Below are 25,946 nucleotides of genomic sequence, written 5' to 3' on the forward strand. Positions count from 1 at the left end.
CGTCTGCATTTTCTATGCAAGCCTATGGTCTTTCAGGACGATGCTTCCAAAACTGCTTTTCTGATGTCCTATATGGGAGGGAATGCGTCCAGTTGGACAATTCCTTTATTAGAAAGGAATGATCCTGTTCTTCATGATTTTTCTGCTTTTTGCCTAGAACTCCGTAAATTGTTTGATCGAAAGTCCCACATGATGTCCCTAGATCATGAATTAATGACCTTGAGACAAGGGTCCCAGGATCTGTTGTCCTATATCACCACCTTTAACCGCCTTGTCGTGGAAACAGACTGGCCGGCTCAAAAAAGAATTTCCTTGTTTTACCAAGGCCTCAGGGGAGAACTGAAAGATGTGTTAGCACAGGTGGTACAATTGCCTACTACCTGTGAGGAATTAATAGATTTGACCGTCCAGTTAGATCACAGATTGATAGAAAGGAAAGGGGACAGGAAACCGGGAGATTACAGATACTCCTACCCCTTAGTCAAACCCCGACAGGGAGGTGAAGAAAAAAGTAAATCACCAGAAGGACTGGAACCCATGCAAATAGGGGGAATACGCGGCCCACTTACCAGGGAAGAAAGAGACAGGAGACGGAGGCTTAAACTCTGCCTATATTGTGGCAAAAGTGGGCACTTCATTAACGACTGCCGGGCCAGAAATACTGTTCCAGGAAAAACCTCCCTTCCACGAGGGCAGGTGGCTCTTAGTTCTGGTGAGCCGTCGGAAAACTAACAGTCTTGGATCAGATCGAGACCTCTGATTCGAGACCACCTCCGGACACGGTCTCCCCCTATGTCGCCAATACCCTACACCCTGCCGTTGCCCATATGAACTTGAACGTTTCGCTACAGGTTGAAGATCAGGACCCTGTACGACTAGACGCTTTGTTAGATTCAGGTGCAACTGGAAACTATATAGACCAGACCTATGCCTATAGCCTGGGTATCCCCTGTGAAAAGAAGAAAATCCCTGAAAATGTCAAAACAGTGGATGGTACAGATTTGACTTCAGGCCCTGTCACCTACCACACGCGAGCCCTGTTAATGAGAGTAGGGGAGAATCACTGTGAGTACATCCAGTTCGACTTGATCGATGCCCCACAGTTCCGTCTCATTCTGGGTATGCCTTGGTTGACTCTGCATGATCCTTTGGTGAGTTGGGCGTCACGTACAGTCAGTATGACGTCTGAGTATTGTAAAGAACACTGTCAAGAAGGAATGCACCAAGTATTCCCCCTAGTTCCTTCCCCTGCTACCTTCTTAGCAAGTGAATGTACCGTCGATTCCTTTTGCTGCGCCACCGCATTACCCGATGAATATAGATCTTTTCATGCATTGTTTGATAAACAAAAGGCTACCCGATTACCTCCACATCGCACCTACGACTGCCGGATTGACCTCATTCCGGGCGCGGACATACCTTGCAGTAGAGTATATGCTCTGACAGAAAAAGAAACACAATATCTCAAATCCTATATCGAGGACAATCTAGCGTCTGGGTTCATAAGACATTCCACCTCCCCTGCCTCTTCGCCTATGTTTTTCATACCGAAGAAGGATTGTGAGGAGTTGAGACCGTGTATTGACTATCGAGCCATTAACAAGGTGACCATCAAGAATCGCTATCCCCTGCCCCTGATTCCTGTGTTAATGGATCAATTGAAAGGTGCTCGATATTTTACAAAACTTGATCTCCGCGGGGCCTACCATCTGGTCCGCGTAAAGAAAGGGGATGAATGGAAGACTGCTTTTAGGACTAAATTTGGTCTCTATGAATATCGAGTAATGCCCTTTGGCCTCTGCAACGCCCCAGCTGCCTTCCAGTTCTTCATGGACGAAGTGTTGAGGGGTTGTTTGGAGACGTTTTGTGTGGTCTACATAGACGACATTTTAATCTATTCTGTGTCTCTTGCTGATCACATAAATCATGTGACGACGGTGTTAGAAAGGCTCCAACAACACTCCTTGTACGCCAAACTGGAGAAATGCCTGTTTCACGTCCAACAAGTTGCCTTCTTGGGTTATGTTATTGATGCTCAAGGGTTCAGAATGGACATGAGTAAGGTGAAGGCCATCATTACGTGGAAAACGCCCAGGAACATTAAATCAGTGCAAAGCTTTCTCGGTTTTGCCAATTACTATCGGCGCTTCATTCAGGATTTCTCCAAGGTCATTCATCCCATCACTACCCTGTTGAGAAAAAATGCCCCTTTCAAATGGGGTGAGGCCGCCGAAACCTCTTTTCAACTCCTAAAAGAGAGGTTTACACGAGCACCCATCCTTCGACATCCGGACCCTAAGATGCCATTTGTGTTGGAAACTGACGCATCTCAGTTCGCTCTGGGTGGGGTCCTGTCTCAACGCCATCCTACCACAGGACAGCTGCACCCTGTGGCGTATTATTCCAAGAAGCTCACCCCATGTGAAGTTAACTATACCGTAACAGACAAAGAGCTCTTAGCCATTAAAAGGGCCTGTGAAGAATGGAGGCACTACCTCCTAGGGGCCTTACATACGGTTGAAATCATCACCGACCATCGCAATCTTTTGTTCTTAAAGACGGCGAAGGCTTTGACCCCTCGACAACTGAGGTGGACCCTCTTTTTCTCTGACTTTGATTTTGTGATCAAATACAGACCGGGAACTCGCAACGGAAAAGCAGATGCCCTCTCAAGGTTGGGTGTGGAAGAAGCGGGAACCTCAACAGAACCCCCTTTTATCTTGAAGGGGCACGATGACCCAGACAATGCAATTGCATTGATCACATCGGAAGACTTCCTGGAAGATGTTAAAATTGCTCTCACGGACTTGGATATCCCTGCTTGGGTGCGGGAAGAGCCAGGTAATCGATGTGAAAAGAACCAGTTAGCATATCATTACCATGCCTTGTATGTACCCACGTCCGTGTTGCAACGCAAGGTCCTGGAATGGGCACATGACTCTGTTCTAGGGGGACATATGGGCATTTACAAAACAACTGCCAACGTGGAAAGATCCTTTTGGTGGCCAAGAGTGAGACCTGATACGAAGAAATATGTCCAGGACTGTGCAATCTGTGCCCAGGGGAAAGCCAGTCACATCAAACCACCGGGACTTTTGCGGCCTTTACCGATTCCATCCAAGCCGTGGCACACTCTGTCCATGGACTTTATCGTGGAAATGCCCCCATGCGAGAAGCAAACAGTTGTTCTAGTGGTTGTGGACCATCTTACGAAAATGGGACACTTTATATCATTGCCTAGTCTGCCTTCCTCCATCGAATTAGCCAAAGTCTTTCTACAACATATTGTCCGTCCACACGGATTGCCGAGTGTGTTGATTACGGATCGAGGGACACAGTTCACATCTCGCTTTTGGAAGGCTCTTTGTACCATACTACAAATAGATGCTCGCCTCTCATCAAGTTTCCATCCACAAACGGACGGCAAGACGGAACGTCTAAATCAGACGTTGGAACAATATCTGCGTTGTTTTTCGTTACAGAACGCCACCGATTGGACTGTACTTTTATGGTTGGCAGAGTTCGCCTATAATAACGCGGTGCATACCACCCTGGGTTGTTCTCCGTTCTTTTGCCTTTATGGATTCCACCCGAATATGCTTCCTTTTGAATGGCCGGCTGAGTCCATGGTCCCTGCCATTCATGAACATCATGCTCATCTTCGGGCTATTCTGATTGAGGCTCGGAAAAATTTGGAAGACGCCCAGGCAGCTCAGAAGTTGTTCGCGGATAAAAGGCGTACCCCAGAACCCGAGTATAAGGTTGGGGATAAGGTGTGGCTTTCTACACGTAACCTGCATATCAAGGGTCTTACTAAGTTGAAGCCCAAATATGTTGGTCCCTATGGCATTTGCGAGGTTGTAAATTCCGTGGCTATGAAGCTCTCGTTGCCGGTGTCGTGGGCAATCCATCCTGTCTTTCATGTGTCGCTCCTGCGTCCTTGTCTTCCGAGCGTGAGGGTGCCTGTTCGTCCTCAGCCGGTGGAGATAGAAGGCCACGAGGAATTTGAGGTGCACTCTATTCTGGACTCTCGCTTGGTCCGTGGCCGGATCCAATACCTGGTGGACTGGAAAGGGTTTGGCCCTGAAGACAGGACCTGGGAGCCTATGGACCATCTCCATTGCCCCGAGTTGGTGGAACAATTCCATGCACGGTTTCCCGGGAAGCCGGGTCGTCCGCCGGGACGGCGGTCCACGAGAGGGGGTTCTGTAGCGATCGCTACCATCGCAAAGGCCAAAAGCAAGAGATTCCGTAGCGCAACTACTATGCGGATGAACTACAAGTCCCAGAAGGCCATCCGGCGCTGGGGGCTGACGCAATGGGAAGACCTTACATAAGCCCCACCCCCGGACAGAACGGTGCTTGTCAATTGTGTTCCGACCTGTTTCTTAGCGGATGAGCCAACACGCTGCGGGGTATTTGTCCAGTTCTTCAAGTCGCCGAGCAAGAGCCTGCGTGGTCAGTGTGTCCGGAGCTTCCCGTCGCCGAGCAAGAGCCTGCGTGGTCAGAGTGTCCGGAGCTTCACGTCGCCGAGCAAGAGCCTGCGTGGTCAGTGTGTCCCCGGAAGAATTCTGTTTCCAGTCGTGCAAGTATTGCTGAGGAGTGCGGGCTCGCCTCCTTTTTTGTTGTACTTGTTTTCTTGCCGTTTTCAGCGGACTGCCGCCATTTCTTGTTTACGTTATGGGGAGCGCTGGGTTCTTTGTCAGTGGTTGCTGACTTATTTTCGTACTTGACCTCCACAGTTCCACAAGAGTTATTGCGGTTCGTGGAGAGGCCGTAAAGGAGCGCGCAGGTACTTTGTAATACTATAGAGGCGCATTCTGCCTACTGAGTGTTAGATCGAGGAGTGATGTTAACTTCTCAAGACTTTTGGTGATTCTTAGTTCGTGTGCCCTGCACATGTCCGGATTTCCTTCTGGGATACATGGGGTGTTGAAACTGGTGAGTCCGTGTTTGACGGACAGGGGGGTTTATGGTTCACGTAGTTACCTCTGCAGGTACTAATCTCTTACTCTCTGTCTCCTCCTCTCCCTGCAGTGTCCCAGTACCAGTAACCTCATGGTGTAGCGACCAGCCGTCACTAGAAGTACCTATCCCCTGATGTCCATCTACCTCCCGGCCCCTAACCGTACAGGCTCGAAACAGTGGGTATATTCCAGTGTTGGGGCTTGTGTAGTGCGGAGTCGGAAGGAATATCGTCTATCGTCTCTGCTGGCCCTCAGTGTGAGGTTAGTGGCGCTTGCGTGTTCTTGCGCTGCTCTCAATCCTGACAGTCGCTCACTACTTATCCTATCAGCGTGTAGCCCCGATGCGTTGTGGTCCTTGTAGTCAGCATCAGCGGGTGCGCCTCTGCCTGGGTCTTGAGGAAAAATCAGTCGCGTTGGCCATCCCTGGACACCGGTGTTTCGAGGTTGTTGCCTCTCGTCAGCAGGGAGTAGGAAAGTGTGAAGGGGTGCTGAGTAGGCTGCCAAAAATATTTTCAGGTTTGGTACCGCTCGTGGCACGTAGGAGCGCAACCCGGGCTCGTCAGCCCCACCGGCTCAAGGGAGCCTGAATATACAAGTAAGTCCAGTGGGTCGCTCACTACTTATCCTATCAGCGTGTAGCCCCGATGCGTTGTGGTCCTTGTAGTCAGCATCAGCGGGTGCGCCTCTGCCTGGGTCTTGAGGAAAAATCAGTCGCGTTGGCCATCCCTGGACACCGGTGTTTCGAGGTTGTTGCCTCTCGTCAGCAGGGAGTAGGAAAGTGTGAAGGGGTGCTGAGTAGGCTGCCAAAAATATTTTCAGGTTTGGTACCGCTCGTGGCACGTAGGAGCGCAACCCGGGCTCGTCAGCCCCACCGGCTCAAGGGAGCCTGAATATACAAGTAAGTCCAGTGGGTCGCTCACTACTTATCCTATCAGCGTGTAGCCCCGATGCGTTGTGGTCCTTGTAGTCAGCATCAGCGGGTGCGCCTCTGCCTGGGTCTTGAGGAAAAATCAGTCGCGTTGGCCATCCCTGGACACCGGTGTTTCGAGGTTGTTGCCTCTCGTCAGCAGGGAGTAGGAAAGTGTGAAGGGGTGCTGAGTAGGCTGCCAAAAATATTTTCAGGTTTGGTACCGCTCGTGGCACGTAGGAGCGCAACCCGGGCTCGTCAGCCCCACCGGCTCAAGGGAGCCTGAATATACAAGTAAGTCCAGTGGGTCGCTCACTACTTATCCTATCAGCGTGTAGCCCCGATGCGTTGTGGTCCTTGTAGTCAGCATCAGCGGGTGCGCCTCTGCCTGGGTCTTGAGGAAAAATCAGTCGTGTTGGCCATCCCTGGACACCGGTGTTTCGAGGTTGTTGCCTCTCGTCAGCAGGGAGTAGGAAAGTGTGAAGGGGTGCTGAGTAGGCTGCCAAAAATATTTTCAGGTTTGGTACCGCTCGTGGCACGTAGGAGCGCAACCCGGGCTCGTCAGCCCCACCGGCTCAAGGGAGCCTGAATATACAAGTAAGTCCAGTGGGTCGCTCACTACTTATCCTATCAGCGTGTAGCCCCGATGCGTTGTGGTCCTTGTAGTCAGCATCAGCGGGTGCGCCTCTGCCTGGGTCTTGAGGAAAAATCAGTCGCGTTGGCCATCCCTGGACACCGGTGTTTCGAGGTTGTTGCCTCTCGTCAGCAGGGAGTAGGAAAGTGTGAAGGGGTGCTGAGTAGGCTGCCAAAAATATTTTCAGGTTTGGTACCGCTCGTGGCACGTAGGAGCGCAACCCGGGCTCGTCAGCCCCACCGGCTCAAGGGAGCCTGAATATACAAGTAAGTCCAGTGGGTCGCTCACTACTTATCCTATCAGCGTGTAGCCCCGATGCGTTGTGGTCCTTGTAGTCAGCATCAGCGGGTGCGCCTCTGCCTGGGTCTTGAGGAAAAATCAGTCGCGTTGGCCATCCCTGGACACCGGTGTTTCGAGGTTGTTGCCTCTCGTCAGCAGGGAGTAGGAAAGTGTGAAGGGGTGCTGAGTAGGCTGCCAAAAATATTTTCAGGTTTGGTACCGCTCGTGGCACGTAGGAGCGCAACGCGACTGATTTTTTCTGAAGACCCAGGCAGAGGCGCACCCGCTGATGCTGACTACAAGGACCACAACGCATCGGGGCTACACGCTGGTAGGATAAGTAGTGAGCGACCCACTGGACTTACTTGTACATTCAGGCTCCCTTGAGCCGGTGGGGCTGACGAGCCCGGGTTGCGCTCCTACGTGCCACGAGCGGTACCAGACCTGTAAATATTTTTGGCAGCCTACGCAGCACCCCTTCACACTTTCCTACTCCCTGCTGACGAGAGGCAACAACCTCGAAACACCGGTGTCCAGGGATGGCCAACGCGACTGATTTTTTCTGAAGACCCAGGCAGAGGCGCACCCGCTGATGCTGACTACAAGGACCACAACGCATCGGGGCTACACGCTGGTAGGATAAGTAGTGAGCGACCCACTGGACTTACTTGTACATTCAGGCTCCCTTGAGCCGGTGGGGCTGACGAGCCCGGGTTGCGCTCCTACGTGCCACGAGCGGTACCAGACCTGTAAATATTTTTGGCAGCCTACGCAGCACCCCTTCACACTTTCCTACTCCCTGCTGACGAGAGGCAACAACCTCGAAACACCGGTGTCCAGGGATGGCCAACGCGACTGATTTTTTCTGAAGACCCAGGCAGAGGCGCACCCGCTGATGCTGACTACAAGGACCACAACGCATCGGGGCTACACGCTGGTAGGATAAGTAGTGAGCGACCCACTGGACTTACTTGTACATTCAGGCTCCCTTGAGCCGGTGGGGCTGACGAGCCCGGGTTGCGCTCCTACGTGCCACGAGCGGTACCAGACCTGTAAATATTTTTGGCAGCCTACGCAGCACCCCTTCACACTTTCCTACTCCCTGCTGACGAGAGGCAACAACCTCGAAACACCGGTGTCCAGGGATGGCCAACGCGACTGATTTTTTCTGAAGACCCAGGCAGAGGCGCACCCGCTGATGCTGACTACAAGGACCACAACGCATCGCGGCTACACGCTGGTAGGATAAGTAGTGAGCGACCCACTGGACTTACTGGGGTTGTGTGTGGGGTTGTGTGTGTGGGGGGTTGTGTGTGGGGTTGTGTGTCGGAGGGGTTGTGTGTGTGGGATTATGTGTGGAGTTGTGTGTGTGGGGGTTGTGTGTTTGGTGTTGTTTGTGGGGGGGTTGTGTGGGGGGTTGTGTGTGGGGTTGTGTGTGTGGGTTGTGTGTGGGGGGTGTGTGTGGGTGGGGGGTTGTGTGTGTGGTGTTGTGGGGGGTTGTGGTTGGGTGTGTGTGTGAGGTTGTGTGTGGGGGTTGTGTGTGTGGGGTTGTGTATGGGGTTGTGTGTGGGGGGGTTGTGTGTGGAGGGTTGTGTGTGGGGGGTGGCATGTGTGTGGGGGTGGCATAAGTGAGTGGGTTGTGTGTTTGGGGGATTGTGTGTGTGGAGGGTTGTGTGTGGGTGCGTGGGGGGTTGTGTGTGGGGTTGTGTGTGGGAGGGGTTGTGTGTGGGGTTGTGTGTGAGATTATGTGTGGAGTTGTGTGTGTGTGGGGTGGTGTGTGTGGGGTTGTTTGTGGGGGGTTGTGTGGGGGGTTGTGTGTGGGTGTGTATGGGGGTTGTGTGTGTGGGTTGTGTGTGGGGGTGTGTGTGGGGTTGTGGTTGGGTGTGTGTGTGGGGTTGTGTGTGGGGGGTTGTGTGTGGGGGGTGTGGGGTTGTGTGTGTGTGGTTGTGTGTGTGGGGGGTTGTGTGTGAAGGGTTGTGTGTGGGGGTGGCATGTGTGTGGGGTTGTGTGAGTGTGGGGTGTTGTGTGGGGGGTGTGTGGAAGGTGTAGTGTGGTTGTGTGTCATGTTTTAATTGTGTGTGTGTGTTGTAGTGTGGGGGGTTGTGTGTGTGGGGTTGTGAGGGTGGGTGTGTGGGGGGGGTGGGTGGGGGATTGTGTGTGTGGGGGGTGTGTGGGGGGTTGTGTGTAGGGTTGTGTGGGGGGGGGTTGTATGAGGCATTGTGGCTGTGTGTGTGGGGGTTGTGTGTGTGGTGTGTGGGGGGGGTTGTGCTGAGGGTTGTGTGGGGGTGTGTGTGGGGGTGTGTGTAGTGCTGTGTGGGGGGGTCGTGTGTGTGGGGTTGTGTGGGGGGGTTGTGTGTGTGGGGTTGCATGTGTGTGGGGTTGTGTGTGGGGGGGACTGTGGGTGTGTGTGGTTGTGTGTGGGGGTTGTGTGTGTGGGGGGTTGTGTGTGTTGGGTTGTGTGGTGTGTGTGTGGGGGGGTTGTGTTTGGGAGGGGTTGTGTGTGTATGGGGTTTCTGTGTGTGTGGGGGGGTAGTTTGTGTGGGGTGTGTGGGTGGTTTGTGTGTGGAGGGGGGGTTGTGTGTGGGGGGTTGTGTGGGGGTTTGTGAGTGGGGTGTGTTTTTGGGGGGGTGTGGGGTTGGGTGTGTATATGGGGGTTGTGTGTGTGGTGTGTGTAGGGGGTTGTGTGTGGGGGGGTTGTGTGTGGGAGGGGTTCTGTGTGTGTATGTGGTTGTGTGTGTGTATGGGGTTGTGTGTGTGGGGGGGTTGTGTGTGGGAGGGGTTCTGTGTGTGTATGTGGTTGTGTGTGTGTATGGGGTTGTGTGTGTATGGGGTTATGTGTGTGGGATTATGTGTGGGTTGTGTGTGTGGGTGGTGTGTGTGGGGGGTTGTTTGTGGGGGTCGGGGTGTTTGTGGGGCTGTATATGTGGGGGGTTGTGTGTGTCTGTGGGTGGGTGTGGGGGGGTTGTGTGTGTGGGTTGGTATGAGGGGTTGTGTGTGGGGGGTTGTGTGTTTGTCTGGGGTTGTGTGTGTGGGGTTGTGTGTGTGGGGGGGCTGTGGGTGGGGGGTTGTGTGGGGTGTGTTTGTGGGTGTGTGTGTATGTGGGGGTTGTGTGTGTGGAGGGGGGTTGTGTGTGGGGTTGTGTGTGGGATTATGTGTGTGGGGTGGTGTGTGTGGGGTTGTGTGTGGGGTTGAACGTGGGCGGTGTGTGTGGGGTTGTGTGTGTGTGGGATTGTGTGTGAGTGTGTGTGGGTGTGTCTGTGTAGGGTTGTGTGTGTGGGGTTGTGGGCGGGTGTGTGTGTGTATGTGGGGGTTGTGTGTGTGGGGTTCTGTGTGTGTGGGGATGTGTGTGTGAATATGTGTGGGGTTGTGTGTGTGGGGTGGTTGTGTGTGGGGCGATGTGTGTGTGGGGGGTTGTGTGTAGGGTTGTGTGTGGGGGGTTGTGTGTGGGGGGTTGTGTGTGTGGGGGCGTTTTGTGTGGGGGTTGTGTGTGGGGGGTTGTGTGTGTGGGGTTGTGGCTGTGTGTGGGGGTTGTGTATGTGGTGTGTGTGGGGGGTTGTGTGGAGGGTTGTGTGGGGCTGGGTGTGGGGATGGGGTTGTGTGTGTAGTGTGTGGGGGGTTGTGTGTGTGTGGGTTGTGTGTGTGTGGGATTGTGTGTGGGGGGTTGTGTGTGTGGGGTTGCGCGTGTGTGGGGTTGTGTGTGTGGTTGCGTGTGTGGGGGGACTGTGTGTGGTTGTGTGTGGGTGGTTGTGTGTGGGAGGGGTTGTGTGTGTGTATGAGGTTCTGTGTGTGGGGGGTTGTGGGTAGTTTGTGGGGGTGGGGGGTTGTGTGTGTAGGGTTGTGTGGGGGGGGGGGTGTGTGGGGGGGTTTTGTGGGGGGTTTGTGTGGGGGGGGGTGTTTTGGGGGGTTGGTGGGGTTGTGTGTGTGGGGGGTTGTGTTTGTGGTGTGTGTGGTTGTGTGTGTGTGTGGTTGTGTGTGGGGGGTTGTGTGTGTGGGAGGGGTTGTGTGTGTGGTTGTGTGTGTGTGTATAGGGTTGTGTGTATGGGGTTCTGTGTGTGGGATTTGGGTTGGGGTGTGTGTGGGGGGTTGTGTGTGGGGGTTGTTTGTGTGAGGGTATGTGTGGGTGTGTGGGGGGTTTGTGTGTGTGTGGGGTTGGTTGTGTGGGGGGGTTGTGTGTGGGGGGTGGTGTGGGTGGGGATGGGTGTGTGGGGGGTTGTGTGTGTGTGTAGTGTGTTGGGGTTTGTGTGTGTGGTTGTGTGTGTGGGGTTGTGTGTGGGGGGGTTGTGTGTGGTGTGTGTTTGGGGTGTGTGTGGGGTTGTGTGTGTGTGTGGGGCTGTGTGTGGTTGTGTGTGGGGTTGTGTGTGTGGCGGATTGTGTGGGTGTGGGTGGGTGGGTGTAGGGTTGTGTGTGTGGGGTTGTGGCCGGGTGTGTGTGTGTATGTGGGGGTTGTGTGTGTGGGGTTGTGTGTGTGCATGGGGTTCTGTGTGTGTGGGGATGTGTGTGTGAATGTGTGTGGGGTGGTGTGTGTTGGGGCGGGGGAGTTGTTTGTGTGGGGTATGTGGGGTTGTGTGTGGGGTTGTGTTGGTGTGGGGTTGTGTGCATCTGGGGTTGTGTGGGGGTCTGTGTGGGGGTTGTGTGTGTGGGGTTGCTTGTGTGTGTGGGGTTGCACGTGGTTGCATGTGTGTGGTTGTGTTTGGGGGGATTGTGTGTGGGGGATAGTGTGTGGGGTTGTGTTTGTAGGGTTGTGTGTGCGTGTGTGGGGTTGTGTGTTGGGGGTTGTGTGTGGGGTGGTTGTGTGTGGGGCGGGATTGAGAGTGGGTTGTTTGTGTGTGGGGGTGTGTGTGGGGGGTTGTGTGTGTTTGTGTATGGGGGTTTTGTGTGTTTGGGTGTGTAGTGTGGTTGTGTGTGCTTGTGTGTGTGCTTGTGGTTGTGTGTGTGTGGTTGTGTGTGTGAGGGGGTTGTGTGGGGTTGTGTGAGGGGTTGTGTGTTTGGTGGGTAGTGTGGGGGGTTGTGTGTATAGGGTTGGGTGTATGGGGTGTGTGTGGAGGGTTGTGTGGGGGTGGGGTTGTGGGGGTGGGTGTGGGTGTGTATGGGGTTCTGTGTGTGTGGGGGGGGATTGTGTGTGGGGTTGTGTGTGGGGAGTTGTGTGTCTGTCTGGGGTTCTGTGGGGGGGTTGTGTGTGGGGGGTTGTGTGTGGGGGGGTTGTGTGTGGGGGTTGGATGTGTGTGGGGTTGGGTGGGGGAGGTTGTGTGGGAGGTTGTGTGTGGGGTGGTTGTGTGTAAGGGGGTTGTGTGTGTAAGGGGGGTTGTGTGTGGGGTTGTGTGTGTGGGGTGTGTGTGGGGGGTTGTGATGTGGGGGTGGTGTGTGTGGGGTGGTGTGTGGGGGTGGTGTGTGGGGTTGTGTGTGGGAGGTGTAGTGTGGTTGTGGGTGTGGTTGTGGGGGGTTGTGTGTGGGGGGTTGTGTGTGTTGTGTGTGGGGGGGTTGTGTGTGCGGGGTGTGTGGTTGTGTGTGGGGGTTGTGTGTGGGGGGGTTGCGTGTGTGTCTGGGGTTGTGTGTGGGGTGATGTGTGTGTGTGGGGGGGTGGGGGTGGGGGGCCTGGGTGTGTGTGTGGGGTTGTGTGTAAGGTTGGGTGTGTGGGGGGTTGTGTGTGTGTGGGGTTGTGTGTGTGTGGGGGGGTTGTGTGTGTGGGGGTTGGATGTGTGTGGGGGTTGGATGTGTGTGGGGTTGGGTTGTGTGGGGGAGGTTGTGTGTGGGGTTGTGTGTGGGGGGTTTGTGGGGGGTCTGTGTGGGGGGTTGTATGTGTGGGGGGTTGAGTGTGCAGGGGGTTGTGTGTGTGGGGTTGCATGTGTGGGGGTTGGGGGAGTGGGTGTGCGTGGGTGTGTGTGGGGGGTGTGGGGTGTGTGTGGCATTGTGTGTGGGTGGGTGTGTGGGGGGTTGTGTGTGTGGGGGGTTGTGTGTGGAGTTGTGTGTGGGGTGTGGGGTTATGTCTGCGTGTAGCGTTGTGTGTTGGGGGCTGTGTGTGTGGCTGTGTGTGGGGTTGTGTGTGTAAGGTTGTGTGGGGGGGTTGTGTGTGTAGGGTTGTGGGGGGGTTGTGTGTGTGTATGGGGTTGTGTGTGTGTGGGGTTGTGCGAGGGGTTGTGCGAGGGGTTGTGGGGTTGCGTGGGGTTGTGTGTGTGGTTGTGTGTTTGCTTGTCTGTGTGGTTGTTTGTGGGGTTGTGTGTGGGTGGGGTTGTGTGTGTGGGGGGTTGTGGGTGTGGTGAATTGTGTGTGTGTGGGGTTGTGTGTGTGGTGTGTGTGTGTGGGGTTGTGTGTCTGTGTGTGGGGTTTTGTGTGTGTGGGGGGTTGTGTGTGTGTACGGGGTTCTGTGTGTGGGGTTGTGTGTATGGGATTATGTGTGGGGTTGTGTGTGGGAGGGGTTGTGTGTGTGTACGGGGTTCTGTGTGTGTGGGGTTGTGTGTCTGGGATTATGTGTGGGGTTGTGTGTGGGGGGTTGTGTGTGGGGAGTTGTTTGTGGGGGGGTATGTGTGAGTGTGTGTGAGGGGTTTGTATGTGGGGGGTTGTGTGCGTGGGGGGTTGTGTGTGTGTGGGGTTGTGGGCAGGTGTGTGTGTATGTGGGGGTTGTGTGTGTGTGGGGTTCTGTGTGTGTGGGGATGTGTGTGTGAATATGTGTGGGGTTGTGTGTGTGGGGTGGTTGTGTGTGGGGGTTGTGTATGTGGCGGGTTGTGTGTGGGGGGTTGTGTGAGTGGGGGCTTTGTGTGTGGTGGGTTGTGTGTGGGGTGGTTGCGTGTGTGTCTGGGGTTGTGTGTGGGGGATGTGTGTGTGTGTGTGGGGGTGTGGGTGGGGGGGCCTGGGTGTGTGTGTGGGGTTGTGTATAAGGTTGGGTGTGTGGGCTGTGTGTGGGGGTTGTGTATGTGGTGTGTGTGGGGGTTGTGTGGAGGGTTGTGTGGGGCTGTGTGTGTGGGGTTGTGTGTGTAGTGTGTTGGGGGGGTTGTGTGTGTGGGGTTGTGTGTGGAGGGTTGTGTGTGTGGGATTGCGTGTATGTGGGGTTGTGTGTGTGGTTGCGTGTGTGGGGGGCTGTGTGTGTGGTTGTGTGTGGGGGGTTGTGTGTGGGGGTGTGGGTGGTTTGTGTGTGGGGGGTTGTGTGTGTAGGGTTGTGTGTGGGGGTTGTGTGGGGGGTTTGTGTGGGAGGTTGTGAGTGGGGTGTGTTTTGGGGGCGGGGTGGGGTGTGTGTGTGTGGGGGGGTTGTGTTTGTGGTGTGTGTGTGTGTGGTTGTGTGTGTGTGTGGTTGTGTGTGGGGGTTGTGTGTGTGGTTGTGTGTGTGGGGGTTGTGTGTGTGGGGGGTTGTGTATGTGGTTGTGTGTGTATGGGGTTGTGTGTATGGGGTTCTGTGTGTGGGATTATGTGTGGGGTGTGATGTGTGTGTGTGGGGTTGTTTGCGTGGGGGGTATGTGTGAGTGTGTGTGGGGGGTTGTGTGTGTGTGGGGTTGGTTGTGTTGGGAGTTGTGTGTGGGGGGGTGTGAGGGGGGTTGTGTGGGTGGGGATGGGTGTGTGTCGGGTTGTGTGTGTGTAGTGTGTTGGGGGTTGTGTGTGGGGTTGTGTGTGTGTATGGTTGTGTGTGTAGGGGTTGTGTGTGGTGTGTGTGGTGTGTGGGGGGTTGTGTGTGTGTGGGGTTGTGTGTGTGTGGGGTTGTGTGTGGGGTTGTGTGTGTGGCGGAATGTGTGTTTGGGAGGGTGTGTGTAGGGTTGTGTGTGTGGGGTTGTGACCGGGTGTATGTGGGGGTTGTGTGTGTCGGGTTGTGTGTGTGTATGGGGTTCTGTGTGTGTGGGGATGTGTGTGTGAATATGTGTGGGGTTGTGTGTGTGGGGTGGTTGCGTGTGGGGGGTTGTGTGTGTGGGGGTGAGGGGTTGTTTGTGTGGGGTATGTGGGGTTGTGTGTGGGGTTGTGTGTGTGTTGGGTTGTGTGTGTTGGGGGGATTGTGTGTGGGGTTGTGTTTGTGGGGTTGTGTGTGCGTGTGTGTGGGGTTGTGTGTTGGGGTTGTGTGTAATGTGCGTGTGGGGTGGTTATGTGTGGGGTGGGATTGAGAGTGGAGTGTTTTGGGGGGGGGGGGGGGGTGGGGGGGTTGTGTGTGTTTGTGTGGGGGGGGTTTGTGTGTTTGGGTGTGTAGTCTGGTTGTGTGTGCTTGTGTGTGTGCTATTGTGTGTGTGGTTGTGTGTGTGAGGGGGTTGTGAGGGGTTGTGTGTTTGGTGGGTAGTGTGGGGGGGTTGTGTGTATAGGGTTGTGTGTGTGGGAGGTTGTGTGTGGGGTTGTGTGTGTGGGGGGTTGTGTGTGTGGGGGGTTGTGTGTGTGGGGGGGTCGTGTGTGTGGGGTTGTGTGGGGGGTGGGGTTGTGTGTGTGGGGTTGTGTGAGTGTGGTGGGTTGTGTGGGGGAGGTTGTGTGTGTATGGGGTTCTGTGTGTGTGGGGTTGTATGTGTGGGATTGTGTGTAGGGGTGGTGCATGTGGGGGGTTGTGGGGGGGTTGTGTGTGGGGGGTTTGGGTGTGTGTGGGGGGGTTGTGTGTGGTTGTGTGTGTGGTTGTGGGGGGTTGTGTGTGGGGTTGTGTGTGGGGGGTTGTGTATGGATGTGTGTGGGGAGTTGTTTGTGGGGGGTATGTGTGGGTGTGTGTGAGGGGTTTGTGTGTGGGGGGGTTGTGTGTGGTATGTAAGAGGGTTGTGTGTGTAAGGGGGGTTGTGTGTGGGGGGTTGTATGTGGGTGTGTGGGTGGGTTATGTGTGTGGGTGGGGTGTGTGTGGGGGTTGTGTATGTGGGGTTGGTGTGTGTGGGGTGGGGTGTGGGGGGTTGTGTGTGGGAGGTGTAGTGTGGTTGTGGGTGTGGTTGTGGGGGGTTTGTGTGTGGGGGTTGTGTGTGTGTGGCTGTGTGTGGGTTGTGTGTGTGTTGTGTGTGTGCGGTTGTGTGTGGGGTGTTGTGTGTGGGGGGCTGCATGTGTGTCTAGGGTTGTGTGTGGGGGTATGTGTGTGTGGGGGGGGCCTAGGTGTGTGTGTGGGGTTGTGTAAGGTTGAGTGTGTGGGGTGTGTGGGGGGTTGTGTGTGTGTGGGGTTGGTGTGTGTGGTTGTGTGTGTGTATGGGGTTCTGTCTGTGTGGTGTGTGTGTGTGTGGGGGGGGATTGTGTGAGGGGTTGTGTGTGGGGTGGTGTGTGGGGGGGTGGGGATGTGTGTGTGGGGTGTTGTGTGTCTGTCTGGGGTTCTGTGGGGGTTGTGTGTGTGGGGGGGTTGTGTGTGTGGGGGTTGGATGTGTTTGGGGGTTGGATTGTGTGGGGGAGGTTGTGTATGGGGTTGTGTGTGGGGGGGGTTGTGTGGGGGGTTGTGGGGGGGTCTGTGTGGGGGGTTGTGTGTGTGGGGGGGTTGAGTGTGTGGGGGGTTGTGTGTGTGGGGTTGCATGTGTGGGTGTGGGGTTGTGTGTGTTGTGTGTGTGTTGTGTGTGTGCGGTTTTGTGTGGGGTGTTGTGTGTGGGGGGCTGCATGTGTGTCTAGGGTTGCGTGTGGGGGTATGTGTGTGTGTGGGGGGGGCCTAGGTGTGTGTGTGGGGTTGTGTAAGGTTGAGTGTTTGGGGTGTGTGGGGGGGTTGTGTGTGTGTGGGGTTGGTGTGTGTGGTTGTGTGTGTGTATGGGGTTCTGTGTGTGGTGTGTGTGTGTGGGGGGGATTGTGTGAGGGGTTGTGTGTGGGGTGGTGTGTGTGGGGGGTTGTATGTGGGGGGTTGTGTGTGGGTGTGTGTGGGGGGTGGGGATGTGTGTGTGTGGGGTGTTGTGTGTCTGTCTGGGGTTCTGTGGGGGTTGTGTGTGTGGGGGGGTTGTGTGTGTGGGGGGTTGTGTGTGTGGGGGTTGGATGTGTTTGGGGGTTGGATTGTGTGGGGGAGGTTGTGTATGGGGTTGTGTGTGGGGGGGTTGTGGGGGGTCTGTGTGGGGGGTTGTGTGTGGGGGGGTTGAGTGTGTGGGGGGTTGTGTGTGTGGGGTTGCATGTATGGGGGTTGTGTGGGGGGGTTGGGGGGTGGGTGTGCATGGGTGGGTGTGGGGTGTGTGTGTGGCAGTGTGTGTGGGTGGGTGTGTGGGGGGTTGTTTGTGGGGGGTTGTGTGTGTGGGGGGTTGTGTTTGTGGAGTTGTGTGTGGGTGTGTGGGGGTGTGGGGTTATGTCTGCGTGTAGCGTTGTGTGTGGGGGGCTGTGTGTGTGTGGGTGTGTGGGGGGTCTGGGTGTGTGGCTGTGTGTGTGTGGGGTTGTGTGTGTAGGGTTGTGTGGTTTTTTTTTGGGTGTATGGGGTTGTGTGTGGGGGGGTTGTGCGAGGGGTTGTGTGTGTGGTTGTGTGGGGTAGTGGCGTTGCGTGGGGTTGTGTGTGTGCTTGTCTGTGTGGTTGTGTGTGGGGTTGTGTGTGTGGGGGGTTGTGTGCATGTGGGGTTGTGTGTGGGGGGGTTGTTTGTGTGGTGTGTGTGTGGGGTTGTGTGTGTGTGGGGTTGTGTGTCTGTGTGGGGTTGTGTGTGGGGGTTGTGTGTGTGGGGGGTTGCGTGTGTGTCTGGGGTTGTGTGTGGGAGGGGTTGTGTGTGTGTATGGGGTTCTGTGTGTGTGGGGTTGTGTGTATGGGATTATGTGTGGGGTTGTGTGTGGGGGGTTGTGTGTGGGTGTGTGTGGGGATTTGTTTGTGGGGGGTATGTGTGGGAGTGTGTGAGGGGCTGTCTGTGTGGGGGGTTGTGTGTGTAAGGGGGCTTGTGTGTGGGGTTGTGTGTGTGGGGTTGTGTGTGGGTGTGTGGGGGGTTGTGTGTGTGGGTGTGTGGGGGGTGTGTGGGGGGGGGTTGTGTATGTGGGGTTGATGTGTGTGGGGTGGTGTGTGGGGGGTTGTGTGTGGGGAGTTGTGTGTGAGGGTGTAGTGTGGTTGTGTGTGTGTTTGTGTGTGTGGTTGTGGGGGGTTGTGTGTGGGGGATTGTGTGTGTGGGGTTGTGTGTGTGTTGTGTGTGTGGGGGGAGTTGTGTGTGTTTGGGGGGTTGTGTGCGTGTGCGGTTGTGTGTGGGGTGTGTGTGTAGGGTTGTGTTTGTGCAGTTGTGTTGGGTGTGTGTGTGGGGGGATTTGTGTGGGGGTGGGGGGCCTGGGTGTGTGTGTGGGGTTGTGTGTAAGGTTGGGTGTGTGGGGTGTGTGTGTGGGGGGCTGTGTGTGGGGGGTTGTGTGTGTGTGGGGGGTTGTGTGTGGGAGGGGTTGTGTGTGTGTATGGGGTTCTGTGTGTGTGGTGTGTGTGGGGGGGATTGTGTGTGGGATTGTGTGTGGGGTTGTGTGTGGGGTGGTGTGTGGGGGGGGTTGTATGTGGGGGGTTGTGTGTGGGGGTGTGTGTGGGGGTGTGTGGGGATGTGTGTGGGGGTTGTGTGTCTGTCTGGGGTTGTGTGGGGGGTTGTGTGTGTGGGGTTGTGTATGTGGGGGGTTGTGTGTGTGGGGGTTGGATGTGTGTGGGGTTGTGTGTGGGGGGTTGTATGTGGGGTTGTGTGTGTGTGGGGGGTTGTCTGTGAGGGGTTTGTGTGGGTGTGTGGGGCAGGGTTGTGTGTGTGGGGTGTGTGTGTGGTTGTGTGTGTGGGGTTGTGTGTGGTGAGTAGTGTGTGTATGGGGTTGAGTGTGTGGGGGTTGTGTGTGTGGGGTTGTATGTGTGGGGCAGGGTTGTGTGGGGTTGTAAGTGGGGTTGTGTGTGAAGGGGGTTGTGTGTGTGTGGGGTTGTGTATGTGGGGTTGTGTGTGTGGGGGGTGGATGTGTGTGGGGTTGTGTGTGTGGGGGGTTGTTGTGTGGGGGGGTTGTAAGTGTGGGGTTGTAAGTGGGGTTGTGTGTGTGGGTGGTTGTGTGTGTGGGATTGCATGTGTGGGGGGTTGTGTGTGTGGAGTTGTGTGTGGGGGTGTGGGGTTATGTCTGCGTGTAGCGTTGTGTGTGGGGGGTTGTGTGTGTGGCTGTGTGTGTTTTATGGGAGGTTGTGTGTGGGGGGTTCTGTGTGTGGGGGGTTGAGTGTGTGGGGGGTTGTGTGTGTGGGGTTGCTTGTGTGGGGGGTTGTGTGGGGGGTTGGGGGGTGGTTGTGCGTGTGTGTGTGTGGGGTGTGGGGGGCAGTGTGTGTGGGTGGGTGTGTGGGGGGTTGTGTGTGTGGGATTGTGTGTGTGGGGGTTGTGTGTGTGGAGTTGTGTGTGGGGGTGTGGGGTTATGTCTGCGTGTAGCGTTGTGTGTGGGGGGTTGTGTGTGTGGGGGGTCTGGGTGTGTGTGGCTGTGTGTGTGGGGTTGTGTGTGTAAGGTTGTGGGGGGGGGTTGTGTGTGTATGGGGTTGTGTGTGTGTGGGGTTGTGCGAGGGTTTGTGTGTGTGGTTGTGTGGGGTTGTGGGGTTGCGTGGGGTTGTGTGTGTGCTTGTGTGTGCGCTTGTCTGTGGGGTTGTGTGTGTGGTTGTGTGTGTGGGGGTTGTGTGTGTGGGGGGTTGTGTGTGTGGGGGTTGTGTGCGTGTGGGGTTGTGTGTGTGGGGTTTGTGTGTGTGGGGGGAGAGGGAAAAGGAGAGATAAGAGTCCTGGATGGGACAGAAATGGATGGAATTAGAAGGGAAGGGGGAGTGACAGAAGTGAAGAGGATTGAAGAGGTAAAGAAGAAAGTAAGAGAAATAGAAATGGAAAGAATGAAGAAGGGTATAGGAATGTAAGGCTGAGAAGGGGAAAGGGGAAAGAGAAGGAAATAGAAAGGAAGAGGGGGGGGAGGTGTAGTGGGAGGGTGAGGCTAAGGGGAGGGAAAGCAGAAAGGAGAGTGGAAAGAAGGGATAGAGAAGAGAATGGAAGTTGAGGGGAAGTGGAGGGAGAAGGGCAGGGGCGGAGAGGGGAGAAGGAGAGCTAAGAGAGTGTGGGACGGGACCGGGATAGATGGAATAGGAAGGGGGGGTGACAGAAGGGGAGAGGATTGAAGAGCAATGGAGAGAAAGGGAAATTAAAAGGGGGGAGACGGGACAGGAGAGGAGAGATAGGAATGTAAGGCAGAGAAGGAAAAAAGGGAAAGGGAGAGGGAAGGGAATTGAATTTGATCAGAAGGGAAGTTTCAAGTCAGTATCAAGTCAGTATCAAGTCAGTATCAAGCCAGTATCAAGTCAGTATCAAGTCAGTATCAAGCCAGTATCAAGTCAATATCAAGTTCGTTTCAAGTTAGGTTTCGGTTTGGTATCAAGTTTGGTTTCAGTTTGGTTTCAAGTTCAGTTTTCATTTGGTTTATATACTCACCTTGTCTCTTTCGACCCAGCCTCACCCACTTCTTTTTGGAGCCTGGTAGGCCCGGGCTGCTTGGGCCTCTCGCGGGCCTCGGCTCCGGCCGCCAGCAGTGGTCCTCTCCGTCTGGTGCTCATGAGTGCAATGCTGGGGTTGCCTGGTTACCAGCCTTTTATACCACGGACACGTCACAATAGAGACTGACTTTTCAACGTGTCATCATGCATCACCGCTTTATGGATGATGGCAGGTGTTGCAGTGTAAGGAGGGGGGGGGGCAGCCGAGACACGGTTTTAATTCAATTTGCTAAAAACAAGCAAAAACCTATTTAGTCACAGAATAATCATGCGATGAACCTCAAAGACGATCCCATCCTGCCCGACCTTCTCCCCCCTCAGGGGCCTCTCCTTGTCTCTGCTGCGGCGGAAGCCTCCCCTCTGCACTTAGCCTGGACCTCCTAACATCACAGTGGAGGGCCTGGCACGTCACAGGTGTTCCATTCACAGGATTCTGCTGCTGGCTCTAGCCTGGACCTCGTGACATCACAGTGGAGAGCCTGGCACGTCACAGGTGTTCCATTCACTGGATTCTGCTGCTGGCTCTAGCCTGGACCTCGTGACATCACAGTGGAGAGCCTGGCACGTCACAGGTGTTCCATTCACTGGATTCTGCTGCTGGCTCTAGCCTGGACCTCGTGACATCACAGTGGAGAGCCTGGCACGTCACAGGTGTTCCATTCACTGGATTCTGCTACAGGTGGTAGCCTGGACCTCGTGACATCACAGCGGAGAGCATGGCAAGTCACAGGTGTTCCATTCACAGGATTCTGCTGCTGGTGCTGGCCTGGACCTCGTGACATCACAGTGCGGCCTGACACGTCACATGTGTTCTATTCACAGGATTCTGCTGGTGCTGCTGAAGCCTCAGGCTGATTGACACATCTTGCTTGCACACTCACATCCATACAAGCACGTGTGAAGACACTCGCACAGGGTGTCATAAACTAGTATTTATTAACTTTAACACAAGAGCCGCATTAGGGCCGCTCTTCACCCAATCACATCCAGGAGCAGTTGCTGCGCCTCTGCTGATAGGTGGGTCTGGCCTCGGGGAGGGTACCCCATTCACAGCAGGTGCTCTCATTCATCTCCAGGCTCGTAACGTGCTCACTGCTGAGAGATCCAGGACAATCTTTACTGTGTGTCGCTCCGGGGTGCTTCTACTTTTCCTGTGAGCCTCAGCCATAGCTGCCAAGTTCCCGAGGTCATTGTGTGACGTGCTGCTCCAGGCCAGGTTTTTTCCTCTGAATTATGGGACATGTAGTTATGTTATATAATGAAATAAACAAGACTACAAGTCCCAAAATTCAAGGAAAAACCGTGGACTGGAGCAGCACATCACGGATGGACCTGGATGACTTGGCAGGGCTGCGAGAAACCTGTGCTCAGGTGTGCGGGATGTACACAGCGCCTCCTGTAAATACTGGTCAAGGATCACAGGAGTGGCAGCAGGTGCGCGAGGCTACAGGGCTTTGGCGCCGCAGAGGTGCCCGTGAACCTGTGGCTGCTATGAATAGGAGGAGGGGGTGAGATGTCTGACCTTTGAGGCCCCGGTGTCAGCTCTGGGTCTCTTCATGTCAGGCTGTAGCGGCCCCTTAGAAGGCACAGAGGGAAGCACAGGAGCCGCAAACCATCGAATCAGCACCGGGAGGAATGTACCCCCCCCCCCCCACGCACCTCATCTCATGACAACATTCATATGTAAACAGCTTTCAGATTCATCAAGAAATATGGACTCTGTGATTTACCAGATCTCCAACTCACAGGGCTCTCTACCTGCCCTCACCGCCAGAGGCGCAACTAAGCCAAATTTCGGGGAGGGCGGGAAATAAAAAAAAATCGGGGGGGGGGGGGGGGGGGGACAAATGATTCCACCAATAGGCAGAGTGGAGATGCAGGGGCTCTAAGAAGGGGTGAAAACACACCAAAGCCTCGTTAACAAGCAAATGGTCTTTTAAAGACCTGTGAAGAACTGGGGTGCAGGACGCAAGACCAGACAGCCCACAGCAGCCCAAAAACTGTCTGTGTGTGTGTCCCAGAAGCTGTCTCAGCCCAGATTGACAGACACAGGGGAGGGGGGCAGAAGCCCTATCAGCCCAATGGGCGTTGCGCGCCTGGCCAGACCCCATCCTGCCTTCACACACTGTTAGCCCTCTCTTCCAGCCTGCACCCCCTCACAGGCCCTCCTCCAGCCTGCACCCCCTCACAGGCCCTCCTCCAGCCTGCACCCCCTCACAGACCCTCCTCCAGCCTGCGCCCCTCACAGGCCCTCCTCCAGCCTGCACCCCCTCACAGGCCCTCCTCCAGCCTGCACCCCCACACAGGGCCTCCTCCAGCTTGCACCCCCTCACAGGCCCTCCTCCAGCCTGCACCCCTTCACGGGCCCTCCTCCAGCCCTCACCCCCTCACTGGCCCTCTTCCAGCCTGCATCCCTTCACGGGCCCTCCTCCAGCCCGCACCCCCCACAGGCCCTCCTCCAGCCTGCACCCTCACAGGGCTCTCCTCCAGCCTGCACCCCCTCACAGGCCCTCCTCCAGCCTGCACCCCCTCACAGACCCTCCTCCAGCCCGCACCCCCTCACAGGCCCTCCTCCAGCCTGCACCCCCCCACAGGCCCTCCTCCAGCCCTCACCCCCTCACGGGCCTTCCTCCAGCCTGCACCCCCTCACAGGTCCTCCTCCAGCCTGCACCCCCTCACAGGCCCGACTCCAGCCTGCACCCCTCACAGGCCCTTCTCCAGCCTGCACCCCCACACAGGCCCTCCTCCAGCCCGCACCCCTCACGGGCCCTCCTCCAGCCTGCACCCCCTCACGGGCCCTCCTCCGGCCTGCGCTCCCTCACGGGCCCTCCTCCAGCCTGCACCCCCTCACGGGCCCTCCTCCAGCCCGCACCCCACACAGGGCCTCCTCCAGCCCACACCCCCTCACGGGCCCTCCTCCAGCCTGCACCCCCTCACGGGCCCTCCTCCGGCCTGCGCTCCCTCACGGGCCCTCCTCCAGCCCGCACCCCTCACGGGCCCTCCTCCAGCCTGCACCCCCTCACGGGCCCTCCTCCGGCCTGCGCTCCCTCACGGGCCCTCCTCCAGCCTGCACCCCCTCACGGGCCCTCCTCCGGCCTGCACCCCCTCACGGGCCCTCCTCCAGCCTGCACCCCATCACGGGCCCTCTTCCAGCCTGCCCCCCCTCACAGGCCCTCCTCCAGCCTGGAACCCCACACAGGCCCTCCTCCAGCCTGCACCCCCACACAGGGCCTCCTCCAGCCTGCACCCCTTCACGGGCCCTCCTCCAGCCCTCACCCCCTCACTGGCCCTCCTCCAGCCTGCATCCCTTCACGGGCCCTCCTCCAGCCTGCACCCCCTCCAGGCCCTCCTCCAGCCTGCACCCCCTCACAGGCCCTCCTCCAGCCTGCACCCCCTCACAGGCCCTCCTCCAGCCTGCACCCCCTCACAGGCCCTCCTCCAGCCTGCACCCCCTCACCGGCCCTCCTCCAGCCTGCACCCCCTCACAGACCCTCCTCCAGCCCACACCCCCTCACAGGCCCTCCTCCAGCCTGCACCCCCCACAGGCCCTCCTCCAGCCTGCACCCTCACAGGGCCCTCCTCCAGCCTGCACCCCCTCACGGGCCCTCCTCCGGCCTGCGCTCCCTCACGGGCCCTCCTCCAGCCTGCACCCCCTCACGGGCCCTCCTCCAGCCTGCACCCCCTCACAGGCCCTCCTCCAGCCTGCACCACCTCACAGGCCCTCCTCCAGCCCGCACCCCCTCAAAGACCCTCCTCCAGCCCGCACCCCCTCACAGGCCCTCCTCCAGCCTGCACCCCCTCACGGGCCCTCCTCCAGCCCGCACCCCACACAGGGCCTCCTCCAGCCCACACCCCCTCACAGACCCTCCTCCAGCCTGCACCCCCTCACGGGCCCTCCTCCAGCCTGCACTCCCTCACGGGCCCTCTTCCAGCCTGCCCCCCCTCACAGGCCCTCCTCCAGCCTGGAACCCCACACAGGGCCTCCTCCAGCCCACACCCCCTCACGGACCCTCCTCCAGCCTGCCCCCCCTCACGGACCCTCCTCCAGCCTCCACCCCTCACAGGCCCTCTTCCAGCCTGCACCCCCTCAGGGTCCTCCTCCAGCCTGCACCCCTCACAGGCCCTCCTCCAGCCTGCACCCGCCTCACGGGCCCTCCTCCAGCCTGCACCCCCTCACGGGCCCTCCTCCAGCCTGCACTCCCTCACGGGCCCTCCTCCAGTCTGCCCCCCCTCACAGGCCCTCCTCCAGCCTGCACCCCCACACAGGGCCTCCTCCAGCCTGCACCCCCTCACAGGCCCTCCTCCAGCCTGCACCCCTTCACGGGCCCTCCTCCAGCCCTCACCCCCTCACTGGCCCTCCTCCAGCCTGCATCCCTTCACGGGCCCTCCTCCAGCCTGCACCCCCTCCAGGCCCTCCTCCAGCCTGCACCCCCTCACAGGCCCTCCTCCAGCCTGCACCCCCTCACAGACCCTCCTCCAGCCCGCACCCCTCACGGGCCCTCCTCCAGCCCGCACCCCCTCACAGGCCCTCCTCCAGCCTGGAACCCCACACAGGGCCTCCTCCAGCCCACACCCCCTCACGGACCCTCCTCCAGCCTGCCCCCCCTCACGGACCCTCCTCCAGCCTCCACCCCTCACAGGCCCTCTTCCAGCCTGCACCCCCCACAGGCCCTCCTCCAGCCTGCACCCTCACAGGGCCCTCCTCCAGCCTGCACCCCCTCACAGGCCCTCCTCCAGCCTGCATCCCCTAACAGACCCTCCTCCAGCCCGCACCCCCTCACAGGCCCTCCTCCAGCCTGCACCCCCCCACAGGCCCTCCTCCAGCCCTCACCCCCTCACGGGCCTTCCTCCAGCCTGCACCCCCTCACAGGCCCTCCTCCAGCCTGCACCCCCTCACAGGCCCGACTCCAGCCTGCACCCCTCACAGGCCCTTCTCCAGCCTGCACCCCCACACAGGCCCTCCTCCAGCCTGCACCCCCTCACGGGCCCTCCTCCGGCCTGCACCCCCTCACGGGCCCTCCTCCGGCCTGCACTCCCTCACGGGCCCTCTTCCAGCCTGCACCCCCTCACGGGCCCTCCTCCAGCCTGCACCCCCTCACGGGCCCTCCTCCGGCCTGCGCTCCCTCACGGGCCCTCCTCCAGCCTGCACCCCCTCACGGGCCCTCCTCCAGCCTGCACCCCCTCACGGGCCCTCCTCCAGCCCGCACCCCACACAGGGCCTCCTCCAGCCCACATCCCCTCACAGACCCTCCTCCAGCCTGCACCCCCTCACGGGCCCTCCTCCAGCCTGCACCCCCTCACGGGCCCTCCTCCGGCCTGCGCTCCCTCACGGGCCCTCCTCCAGCCTGCACATCCTCACGGGCCCTCCTCCAGCCTGCACCCCCTCACGGGCCCTCCTCCAGCCCGCACCCCACACAGGGCCTCCTCCAGCCCACACCCCCTCACAGACCCTCCTCCAGCCTGCACCCCCTCACGGGCCCTCCTCCAGCCTGCACCCCCTCACAGGCCCTCTTCCAGCCTGCACCCCCTCAGGGCCCTCCTCCAGCCTGCACCCCTCACAGGCCCTCCTCCAGCCTGCACCCGCCTCACGGGCCCTCCTCCAGTCTGCCCCCCCTCACAGGCCCTCCTCCAGCCTGGATCCCCACACAGGGCCTCCTCCAGCCCACACCCCCTCACGGACCCTCCTCCAGCCTGCCCCCCCTCACGAACCCTCCTGCAGCCTGCACCCCTCACAGGCCCTCTTCCAGCCTGCACCCCCTCAGGGCCCTCCTCCAGCCTGCACCCCTCACAGGCCCTCCTCCAGCCTGCACCCGCCTCATGGGCCCTCCTCCAGCCTGCACCCCACACAGG

The sequence above is a fragment of the Lissotriton helveticus genome, chromosome 12, assembly GCF_964261635.1.
Source record: "Lissotriton helveticus chromosome 12, aLisHel1.1, whole genome shotgun sequence".
NCBI classification, from domain to species: Eukaryota; Metazoa; Chordata; class Amphibia; order Caudata; family Salamandridae; genus Lissotriton; species Lissotriton helveticus.